The sequence below is a fragment of the Diachasma alloeum genome, unplaced genomic scaffold (assembly GCF_001412515.2).
Source record: "Diachasma alloeum isolate Michigan unplaced genomic scaffold, Dall2.0 Dall_scaffold_00443, whole genome shotgun sequence".
NCBI lineage: Eukaryota > Metazoa > Arthropoda > Insecta > Hymenoptera > Braconidae > Diachasma > Diachasma alloeum.
In genome coordinates, this window is record NW_021680582.1 from 110,647 (window position 1) to 122,601 (window position 11,955).

An 11,955-nucleotide genomic window follows, 5' to 3' on the forward strand; every position below is an offset into this window, starting at 1 on the left:
CAGCTTCTTTCAGCCCCCACTAGTGTCCCAGTCTCTATCTTTACAATTTTCAAACCCCTCTTTGTGATGCTCTTTATCAAAATTAATATTGGAGTGAAAATAAACGCGTGGAAATTGGGCAATACTTGAAATATGGCGGTAGCTCCATGCGCACCTGCTTCCAGCGGTGGTGTTATTTTGGTGGGATTGGATTTGTCCAGAATGTATTTTGATGTGTTTGAGTGCCGGTCGATTTCAACGGCCTTCGGGGCCGCGTATATACGCCGAGTGGGAAAATAGTGTTTGGATTGGAGGAGGAATTTTTGCGGGGGAATTTGAGAAATGAGGAGTCGGTTTGGTGGGGCTTTGAGGCGGGAAGAGGTCTCTGCGCGGAGATGCTCGAGATTAGGCACTGGGAGTTTGGATGGTGAGACTTTTTTTTTTCATTTCTGCAGGGAGAAACAAGTTGTTATTGTTATTGGGAGAATTTTATTGGGTGTCCTGGAGTAACATCCTCTCTAAGGATGAACATTTGGGGTTTTAGAATGATTTACATTTATTGTCATGTTCAAAAACGTAGAGGATCATAATGCAACAGTAGTCATATTGATTACGAGGTCTACAAGAAAATGAAAAATGAAAGAGGAAACATTCAGACATTCGTTTTTGCATCCACAGATGTATTTTTTTTACCGAATAAAATTCATTGAATTATTCATCGTTCCACGATTACCTTTCGTACACTGAGAGAAAAATGTCAAAGTTCTCAAACAAGTCTTACTTGGGCCAAGAAAATAGTTCTTTGAAAATTATCAAAAAAGGATTTTTTTGGGCGAAACATGCGGAGAGTGCGCCGGAATGAAAAATTTTTGTCGCAAAAATAGATTTAGTAGTTGAAAAAAAATTGCATTCTCTGTATACACGCAAGAAATGTCATCAAAAGGCACCGTCTGGTGTGAATTATCCGCTTCTTGAGCCAAATATTTCATTGCTGTCGAAAGCAGAACAATTATTCATGTTTGAGACTTTCAAATTCGAACCGAACAGATTCTTTTTTGGCAATTTTCAACTAGCGATTTTGTTGGCCCAAACAAGACTTGTTTGACGTGTTTGTTTTTCTCTCAGTGTACACTAAAATTACCCTAAAATACCCCTAAAATAATGAATTACTAATGCCAAAATTCCTCGAAATGTCTGTCAAATTCCCCAAATTAGAAATTTCCCGTGTAACGACTTCAAACTAACAAATACTCCTGAATACTTCAATGAATCTGACGCAAATACTATTCCATCTCTGCAATTCTGTTCATGTCGTACAATCCATTAAAATGCACCTGCAAAATATGTTTGATGTTTTCTTCGTCTTATCATTGATGTAGAGTCTTTAATAGCGCCGTCTGCTTTTTGTCCACTTGCCACCAACGACCCCCCCCCCCCCCCCCCCCCCCCCCCCCCCCCCCCCCCCCNCTAGTTCCACAACGTCAATGCAGCAGAGTGTCAGGCGTAAAACACAAATAAAATAAAAATCCTGATAAAAAATGTCTGTCTCTCGGTTGGAAAACTGGTATAACCTATACGTGATTGAATTAATTCGGTTCATGATTGTATTTCATAAACCCGGAGACCGATGATTAGCGGACCGAGAGAGGTGACACTGTCTCGCGTTGGAAATAAACAACGTCATCCAATTAGATGCCGGCATTTTTAAATTTCAATGGTTTTTTTTGCATCTAGGTTTCAGGAGTTTCTGGTCTTATTTCTTCGCGGATCGGTTCTTGTGTGGTTTACTTGCGTGTTTCTGAGGTATTCGCCGTGTAATTCCTCCGACTAGCCGGTTGTAAGAGCCTCGGGTTCGAGTTTATGACTTAATTTATATATGTTGAAACGATACCGGCAATTATTATTATCGGGTGAATTATTATTTTCATTGTGGTGTTTCATTACGAGGGAATTGACGCTATATTTATTTGAGGGGTTCGAGGTTGGACGGGACTGTTTGGGGGTGGTGTAGGGAGGGAATTTAATTGAGGGGAAATTTTGAGCTTTCGGTGATTTTTCTCGGAAAATCGGGAATTTTTCGATGACGGAAGTACTTGGAATTTCAGGGTAAATGTCACTTGATGAAATTTACGGAGGAAGTTTAGGGGCATTCAAGCTCAAAATTTTTAACCTAAGGATATCCAAGTATCAGTCATCGAATTTATCAACTAAATTGCGTGAGAAAAATTTAAAAAAAAATCATGAATATTCAGCTTCATTATTTTTTTTATTGTATATTCAGCTTCATTAGAATTACATTTTGTGCAGAATTCATTTTTTTAATATTCGTTGTTTCTAAAGAAATGATTGAAATTGTTTTGGACTTTCGGAAATTTTGTTTTTTTTTAGGCAAGAAATCGATTTTTGGTAAAATTCTGAATATGAATAAATTTGTTACGATTCCGAACAAATGATTTTTATTTTGAAAAATTGATTGTTTATAAATGATTTATAATTTCACTTTTAAAATTATTTATTATTTGTACCGAAAATTCAAGTAAATTGAGGAATTCTCTTCTGCCAACTGCTCAAAACTTTGGAATTTCATTTAAGTTTTAGTGAAATTTGAAATTTCATTATTCTTCTCTCTAAATCGATTTCAATATCGCTCTCCCCAATTTTCGATAAAATTCTAATTTTTTTTAACAGTTTCCAACTTTATTGAATAACGAAACGGAATAGGCGACACTATTTTATTTGCTAATTGAATATTCCCGAAGGGAAAACAAAAATATGTAACTTATGCGTTATTATTACATTCAATCAGTTAATTCCGCCCCTCCCTTCGAATCAAAAGAGGGGGACAGGTGAAGAGGGTTCGAGTCTAGTGTGAATAGAGAAGGGAAAGTGTCGGACGGGCTGCTGACTCGTTTCACTTGGGCAGCGGTCCTCGCTGCGTAAATGGCTGAGGGTTACCGTTGGCTTTTTTCGGAAACTCGGGTCTGAGGATGATCCGAGGATAAGATGCAATCTGATACCCATTACATCGTTTTTACCCTTCGTTTTTTGTTTGCCGGACCTCAAGAGCACAATGTTACTCTTGGCATCCACGTGTCGCGCTGGAGGTCGTGTCATTTTATTTGGGAAGTGAAACAAAATAATAGATGCTAGATGGAGTGCCCTATTTAATATTTATGGTTGCGGTTTTCGGTAAATTTTTTGTTAAAATTTTTTGTGAGTGACAGTTTCGCGAAAATTTCAAAAAAATCTGTCATTCAAATTCACAATTTCGGAAGCATCAAGGGAATCGGTGAATTTCATTTCAATTATTCTATGACAATAGATTCTTGAATTTTAAATTAATTGTAAATTTTTCATAATTTGACGCAAACTAGTCACCTTTCAATTGAAAATTCAAAACATTTTGAAATTCTTGTTTTTCTGCTGCTTAAAAATTTGAAATTCTATCGCATTTTTAGTGAAATGAGTGAAAAAATCAATTGATTTCAGGATTTTGAACTCGTTAAATTTTTTAAAGTTGAAAAATTTCATTTCTCTTTGTGCTGTTAATAACTTTTGGCTGAAGTTTTCAATCCACTTTTTTTAAATCTTCAAGCGATAGTTGCACTGGAGTTCCAAGGAATTTCCTCGTTAAAATTCACAAATTAATGAAAAAATTGAGGGAAGCTGTAATTTTCAGTTCAATTATTCCCTAAAAGTTGATAGAAATCAGGAAAATTTAGGTCAGTACACGCGTAAATGATCAATCACTTAATAACTGATTCTGAATATTCAGTTTTTAGTTGAAAATTCAAGTAAATTGATACATTCTTGTCTTTATGCTGCTAAAAAATTTAAAATTCCATTTAATATTGACTAAAATAAAAAATTCCATGAGTCTTCCCACCTAAATTCTATTTAATGTAAACTATTAACCATTATTGGTTGAAATTTCCTGTAAACTTTAAAAAAAATTTCATTACACAATAATTCCACGGAAACTTGACGGAATTTTCTTTTTACAAATTAAAAATTTCATGATAAATCAATGAAAATTGTAAATTTAGTTAAATTACCCCCCGGAAAATCAGACAAATCAGAAAATTCAAGTATGTTCATTATTAAATAAAAATTTCATTGTCATTTAAATAAATTAGCTAGTCCCGAAATTTTTAAACTACAAACAATATAAATAACACTTTCCGTCATGAGTATTACTTTAAACTGTTGATTTCCGTAACTTCATTATTACCCTTCACATCTATTCGACATTGATCCTGCATCCACCGCGTGTTGGATCTCTAAAAAATAAAACTGACACAAAAAAAAAACAAATAAAACCAAAAAATCCCTCCATCATGCCAATCTCCCCTTAAAAATCACCAAACCAACAAAGTTCAACCCAACTCTCACTTCAGCTCTCTCCCCAGAATAAACCCCCGCGTTACTATTCCTGTTTCAAAATACAAGAACAATGAGTCTTTCCACTGGGGGGATAATTTCCCCGTGCACTGGCAGGCGCATGTGTCCATGTGGGTGTACTCCAACTCAGCGACCAAAACGTTGCAAAAGAAAAAAATTCAAGATTTATGTTTGGCAACGGCTGGTGCGATGTCACCGGGTATATACTCTCCTGCCAGTGCTTCACTCTCTTGATTTGTATGTACGTGACTATGGGCGCGGGTGATGGGCTTCCACGGAGGCATAGCGGACGTTTTGCTTCTGTCATCGTCCGATTTTCCTCTCGAGGGGGCGGCGGCGGTGGCGGCGGTGGCGGCGGGGGAAGAGAAACGACGAAATATTCGTTGGAGCTTCCAGAGTTGCTCCTCAGCAATGAGATTAATAAGACGAATTCATCGCAAATGCCTTCGCCTCTCTCTCTCTGCTCTGTTTTGCCCCGTTTCTCCTTCACCCCTCAGTCGTCTTGACTTCACTTGTGAATGAACATTGGCTCGGCAGCATTTCCGGCCGTGCTCGCTTCTTCTTCTTGTCCACGTCTTGTCCCTCTTCGCGTCCGACATATGCGAGAGAAGAGTGCGCGCCTCCACCTCCTCATGAATGAGTCCCCAGTTGGGAAAATAAAACGTCAACGGGGGGGCGGGAGAGAGGGGAGAGAGAGTCGACGAGAGCACGATGCAAAACGGGGTACCCACCGGGACGGATTTAGATACCTCGGGAGGAGTCACTATACCCTCGCTGCACGTAACTTTCTCTCTTCGCGGTCTTTTATCTCGGGTTTTCGGGGCTTTTTCGGCGGTTTTTCAGCGCGGGGGCTTCTCCGGGCTGTGAAGGAATGNAAAACGGGGTACCCACCGGGACGGATTTAGATACCTCGGGAGGAGTCACTATACCCTCGCTGCACGTAACTTTCTCTCTTCGCGGTCTTTTATCTCGGGTTTTCGGGGCTTTTTCGGCGGTTTTTCAGCGCGGGGGCTTCTCCGGGCTGTGAAGGAATGGGGCACTTTGTTGGGGTCATTATTAATATATTGCGGTTTCGGGGGGGCGGGGGGGGAGGTTTTTATTTATAGGAGGCTTTGTGGGGTGGAGGGCTCGGTCAGTATTGAATATTTAGATGTCGATAGGCGGTTCAAGTTCTTGGAGGAGAGGGGAACTGATTAGTATTTTTTGGCGGGTGACGTTTGGCTCGATTTAGGGGGAGATATGATATTTCAGATTTCAGGAAAAAGTCAGTACCAAATTATGATGAATTTTCAGGGAATGGTTAAACGGCAATTTACAATTTTCATCATTTTTTCCGAGAAATTCTGAATTTTTATTTATGAAATTCCTCGAAATTTCTGTGAAATTGTAATGTGATAAAAATGTTCAAGAACTGTTGGAAAAAAATTGAAATTTCATGGTAAATCGTCTATTAATTTTCGGGAGTGCGACACTGAATGTAAAAAAAAAAAATTTGAGATTTCAGTGATAATTCAATGAAATTTTTAATTTTACTTGAATTTAAAAAAAAACAGAATGTTCAGTATGAAATATCGCAGAATTGTTAATTAATTGAAGATTTGTGAAATAATTTAAGCAAAATTTACAGGTTCCTCTGATTTTTCGGTACAATTTTAAATTTAATTGCAGTGAAACTGAAACGTGACGAAATTTCCTGAAATTTCTTTCAGTTTCACTGACATTTCAATGAATTAAAATCCGCAATTTGCTCAAAAAAATCAACAGAAAATGCGAATTTCCCCTCAATTACTCCCCAACAATCGACAGAACTCCGAAAAAAAATTGAAACAATTCCCATTTCATTTTTATTTTTTATGATGCGCACGAATTGCCCTTCAATAATAAACTCGCTTGGGTTTTGTTCTATTACGAGACCTACCTAGTTTTCGATAGTTCTCTCAGTAGCATTATAAGTGGGCAACGCCACTGGGGACACCTGTCACACATATCACGAGGCCGGGGACAGTAACGTGTACCTATTTATACGAATTAACATTTAACAATTCGCGACAAAGGCGGAGGCGCAAAATTTTACACAGCCCCGGGGGGATAATTGCGGGTGATGGGGGCATCGGAATGCCCCGGTTTCCGGTGGATATTTTCCTTAACAAATCGTGGCTATTTTTTTTTTTTTAATGCTGTGGAGGAGGGCAGAGGCACGAGCTCAACTCGCGCGGCACGCGCTCGCTTCTCCCACCTACTCGGTGAAACGACTCGGTGATATGCACCCGCACGGTGTCGGTGGATGGCGTTTGGACTGCGTTCCTATCATCTTGACGGGATGAATTAAATCGCTTGGGAATTTTTAGGGGAAATCGAAGGATCGAGACTGTTTCAAGTGGTTGTGACGCTAAAAAAATTAAGACATGCATTATTTCATTTTTGTTTCGTGCAAATATGACAGCACATGACTAGTTACAGGATAAAATTAAATAAACATAACAAATAATAATGAAATTTATAGAATGAACAGTTCAAAATAGTAATCGTGACGGAAAGGATTATTTATGTTGCTTATATTGTAAAATTATTCGAGTATCAAATTTGTCAATTAATTGCGTGAGAAATTACATTTTGCACGGAATTATTATTTTTTTTAACATTCGTTGTTTATAAGTAAATTATTAAAATTCTTTAAACTTTCGTGAATAATGTTTTTAGGCATAAAATCGATTTTTGGTCAAATTGAGAATATGAATAAATTAGTTATGATTCCAAACAAATGATTTTTATGAAGAAAAATTAATTGTTTATAAATTATTTATAGAAAATGCTTGAACTTTTGAAAAAATTGCAATTTTCAAATGATTTCATCAATCTTCCTTCAAAAATAAAGTTTCTAATTTTTTTTTTAGATTTTTAAAATGCAAAGTTTAGTGAAAGCATTTCACTGTAGAAAAAATAGCCAGTCTTTAAGACAAAAAAATATCTCTTACTAAAAAATTCGAAATTTCATCGCGAAATCATCACGACATTACTCATTTTTGTGTCAAATGTCTTAAATTAAGCCGTTCTGAAGCATCACACAAACCGATTCATCCTCATTACCGCCAACCTAAAGTTCACGGCTTTCCCATCACTCTGAGAGCCAATTATTTACCCCGCGAACTAAAAAAAGTAAAAAACAAAAGAATACAAAACGAAAAAAATTACATTTAAACTAAAATCGTGGCAATGTAGTCCGGACAACTCGCAGCTAACACAAAAGAAATGACGTGATTAATCTTTACACTGTATTTACCAGTACGTGGGAGTAAATACAATCGACAAATGCGCTTTTCTCATTATACCGGAGGTATGTATTATATCAGCAGTCCACGATCTGTTAGTGTCCTGCGCGACACCCTTGATCACGTCACCTATATACAGTGGGAACAATGCAGAGTTGAGAGAGGCAACCAATGTCCCGCACGATTTCACTCGGATTTGTATTACCGTCCACATGGCCATAAACGCCTCACACTAGTGACCGTAATTCACGCCCACACCCTCGCACTATTTCCCTCTCTCTCCCTCTCTCTCTCTCTCTCGCTCTGTCTTTTAGTCTGGCGAGTGCAACAAGAGTCCGGGCATACGTCACACGATGTTATGTACCTGGAGAACCAATTATGGGGTTTGGGTGTGTGGGTTTTAATTGTTCTTACGGTATTTTCGAGGGATTAACGCTGAATGAACATCGACACCTGTCGAATAATTTATAATATCGGGAGAATGTGGTGAAAATTAATTTCACGGAATTAAAAGTTTGTTTACTACGAGAGGATGAGCTGTAGTCTATTGAATATTCGGTAGATTCCACGTGTTAATGAAGCGAAATTATTTTCTTTCGCTTTTGTTTATCCTTTACACGGAGAGAAATTTTCTAGAAATTAATTGATAATTTCGTAAATAAATATCCGTTCATTTTAGTAATAAATCGGTGTGCGTGTATTTACTCAACGGAATCCAACAAAATTATATGTTTCGGTGAATCAATTTGCGTGAAATTTGCATTTTCCATGAGATTTTGAATTTTAAACACCGAAATTTCTCAAAATTCAACTCTAACTTCATCTCCGTAATTTTCCTAACAATCCAACAACCCTACCCACAACTTGCAACACGTTCAATCCCTCAAACAATCAAACCCCGCACAACTGACACAATTCCCACGAATTGAATCTCACTTGAAGTCGATTTTATTGGCCCTAAATCACCCGGATAAAATTCCTCAGCAATAAAATCGTGAAAAAAAAAAACAAATTACCAATATTTTGCAACAATTTCCCTCACCACTCCAGACGCATTTAAAATCCCAGCTGAATGGGCTGGCATTCCCCTCCATCACCAGCCTCATAAACCAAACGATGTATCAAACTCAGTTATTTGAAATACGAGAATTCCTTCCTCTCGGATCCCAAGTGACTGAACGAGTTAATCGGCCCCGCGGAAGTACAATAAACCAAAGGGTGGATAATAAACGAAGTAGTCGGTTCGTTTGATAATAGTGTCTTCTTGCGTCGATAGAGCAGAGTGAGAGCGAGAGAGAGAGAGAGAGTGATTTCGTTCGTGTGGCTCTCGGATCCGACGAATACAGTCTCTATAAATAGTCATTCGTTTTGTCTTGCTCTTCCTTCCTCGAGTGGACTCACTCACTCCAAGAGGCCTTTCTCCAGCTATTCGCATTCACATCTGTGTGCATCAATGTGTGGAGTGTGTACGTGTGGCCTCAGCATTACCATCGCTCCACTGTACATCCCCCGAGGGCACTTGCACTCCCGCGCGTTATGCATCCTCCTTCTGTTCTGTTCAGAGTCTTTTGCTTCATCTCATCTCAGCTCCTCGAAACCCCTCTCTCCCTCGCCCCGCCGATCCCTCCACCTGCACTGGGCTTCTTGCCCCGTTGGTCTTTAGGAGTTGTTCAGCTTCTCGTTGTCGTTTGCTGACTCCGCAAATGCCCTCTCGCGCACCCACAGCTATTTCAGATGAGCAAATCCTCGGCGTGGATATTATTGTATACACTGGTGAGTGCACCGGGGCTTCTTCTCGTTATGCGTGACCATTTCCGCTCTACTCCTATCCCATTACTCTTCTCATTCACGAATTCTTTTCGGGTATTTTTGAGGAGTTGGCGGACGGGGGCTGGGGGAGGGGTGCATTGCAGTGGGAGAAATTTTTCGAAATTTCAGGGATAATGGGGGGGAAGGCTCGGGGAGTGACACGGAAGCCCATTTGGGGAAATCATGGTTGTGAAATTTCAAGTTTAGGGGGAATTCGGGAAAATTCATGACTTTTCAGGGGGAGTGAGACGGAAATTTTAGGACTGGGGGAATTTGTTTTGGAATATGAAAGTTTGGACACAAAATGACATGAATTTTCTATTTTTCAAGGAATTTTCCGGATTTTCCCGAATTTTTGTGGAATAATTGAACTGAAAAATCAGTATTTTATTGATTTTATTGATTTCAATGACAAGATTTCCTGAAATTTCAGTGGAAATTAAATATGATGGAAAATTTTTTTTTAATTCAATTTTTTTCAAATTAAAATTGAAATTAAAAAAAAAATTTTTAATTAAAATTTTTTAATTTTGTGTAATTGGGGAATAAATTCTCATGTTTTGGTTGGAAGTTCCAGTGTGTTAATAAACTTTCGTTTTCATGCTGGTAAAAATTAAGAGTTGCATTAAATTTTCAGTAAAATTCGAAATTTCATTATTTTTATCCAGTTTTACTGAAACTTCAAGAAATTTCGGCATTGAAATTTCACAGATTTCTCTATTTCAGTTGGATTCTCATGAAAATTAATTTTTTTAAAACAGGAAAATTCAGATAAATATATTTTTGAATTTTCAGTCATTCCAAAAATCAACCTATTTTTGAACTGAATATTCATCTTTTGATTGAATATTCAAATAATCATGGAAATTTTCGTCTTCCTGCTGCTAAAATAATTGAAATTCTGGCTGAAGGTCCTCGGGCGATAGCCTATTGTAAGAAAACCATTTTTTTGCATATTTTTCTTGCAATAAATTTCGTTAAAAAATTAATTGAATTAAGCGAAGTTCCATTGAATTCAGTGAAATTTACAATTTTATAATTGTTTCCCCCTAAATAGAATTCGATGTAACACCCCGGAAACTACATTCTCAATCTCAGACATCTATGTCTCGAATAACGACAAAAGACAGAATCAAAATACGTATTTTTCCATCTGAATGTAAATTCAGTTTGGAATTCACAGTTGCACTGTGTAATTCTCATCACCTCCCACCTAAAAAAAAAAAACAACCCCAGTAACTCGATCCGCAAGCCCAAGACCCCCGAGTCACACGTGAGGTCGCGGAGATCAGCGGGTCGCGGGTATAAATCGAGAGTGTATCCGTCCTTGAACTCGCTTTCGCGCGGGGCCTCGCGCGAAGACACATCGTGCTCCGGCTAAATGCGTAAGATATATTTAACTCAAGCGTGGCGAAAGCCCCACCATTGTCGTTGAGCGCACCAGTGACATCTCCTCATTGAATTGGGATCAAAGGGAGATAATGCTCTCACCGACGCCCAAAATCCTCGCGTCTGAACTCTTCCTCTTTTATTTATTCATCTGAATTTAGACGTTTCAAGTTGGATGACAATTCTTATTGCCTGGCGATTATGAGAAATTACATCACCACATCGCGGTTTTTATGGTTTAATTGATTCAATATAGACGAATGTCATTTGAAATTTTCAAAAAATCGAAAATAATAAATTGGAAATAATTATTTCAAATACATGAAATAGTTTTTTCGCTGAAAATCTAATGAAATTCTAAATTTTACTTGAATGTTCAATGAAAACATATTTTTACCTGAATTTGTCTGATTTTTATTAATGTTCGTGAAATAATTGAACTGAAAATCACAGTTTTCATTGATTTTCCGTAAAATTTGGATCTTTCAATGACGAAATTCCTTGAAATTTCAGCGCAACTAAAGATCATGAAAACTCACAAAAAATGGACCGGAAATTTCCGGCGGAAATATCAAAATTCAGCGAAACATTGAATTTTTGAGCCTTCGAAAAACGAAAAATCCCCAACTCATTTGAATTTTCATTCAAAACATGAATATTCAGTACCAAATTCCCTAGAATTTTCAATCAATGGAAAATTCAAGAGTAAACTTACCTGAATTTCCCTGAATTTCATCAATTCTCCTGATGCAATTGACCTGAATTTAACATTTTTCATTCATATTTCCCTAAAATTTCGAATTGTCTGCGCCGAACTTTCTCGAAATTCCAGTTAAACAACGTGATAATAACTTCTAACCGTGTACATCTCCGTAAATACTATTCCCACTTGATTCTCATGAAATAGTCCTGGGGCTGAACGCGATAAGACTCTCGACAGGGAATGATTAATGTCTTAACGCATTAACAGGCTATTGACAAAGCACTCGCACAGCCTCACAGTGGCCCAATGCAACCGTTTTCGGTGTTGTATAGCCACCACCCCCTTTCTATTATCCCCCGGTGTGTCACCTCGGTGTTGAAGGAGGCGTGGGGGCGGGGGGGGGGG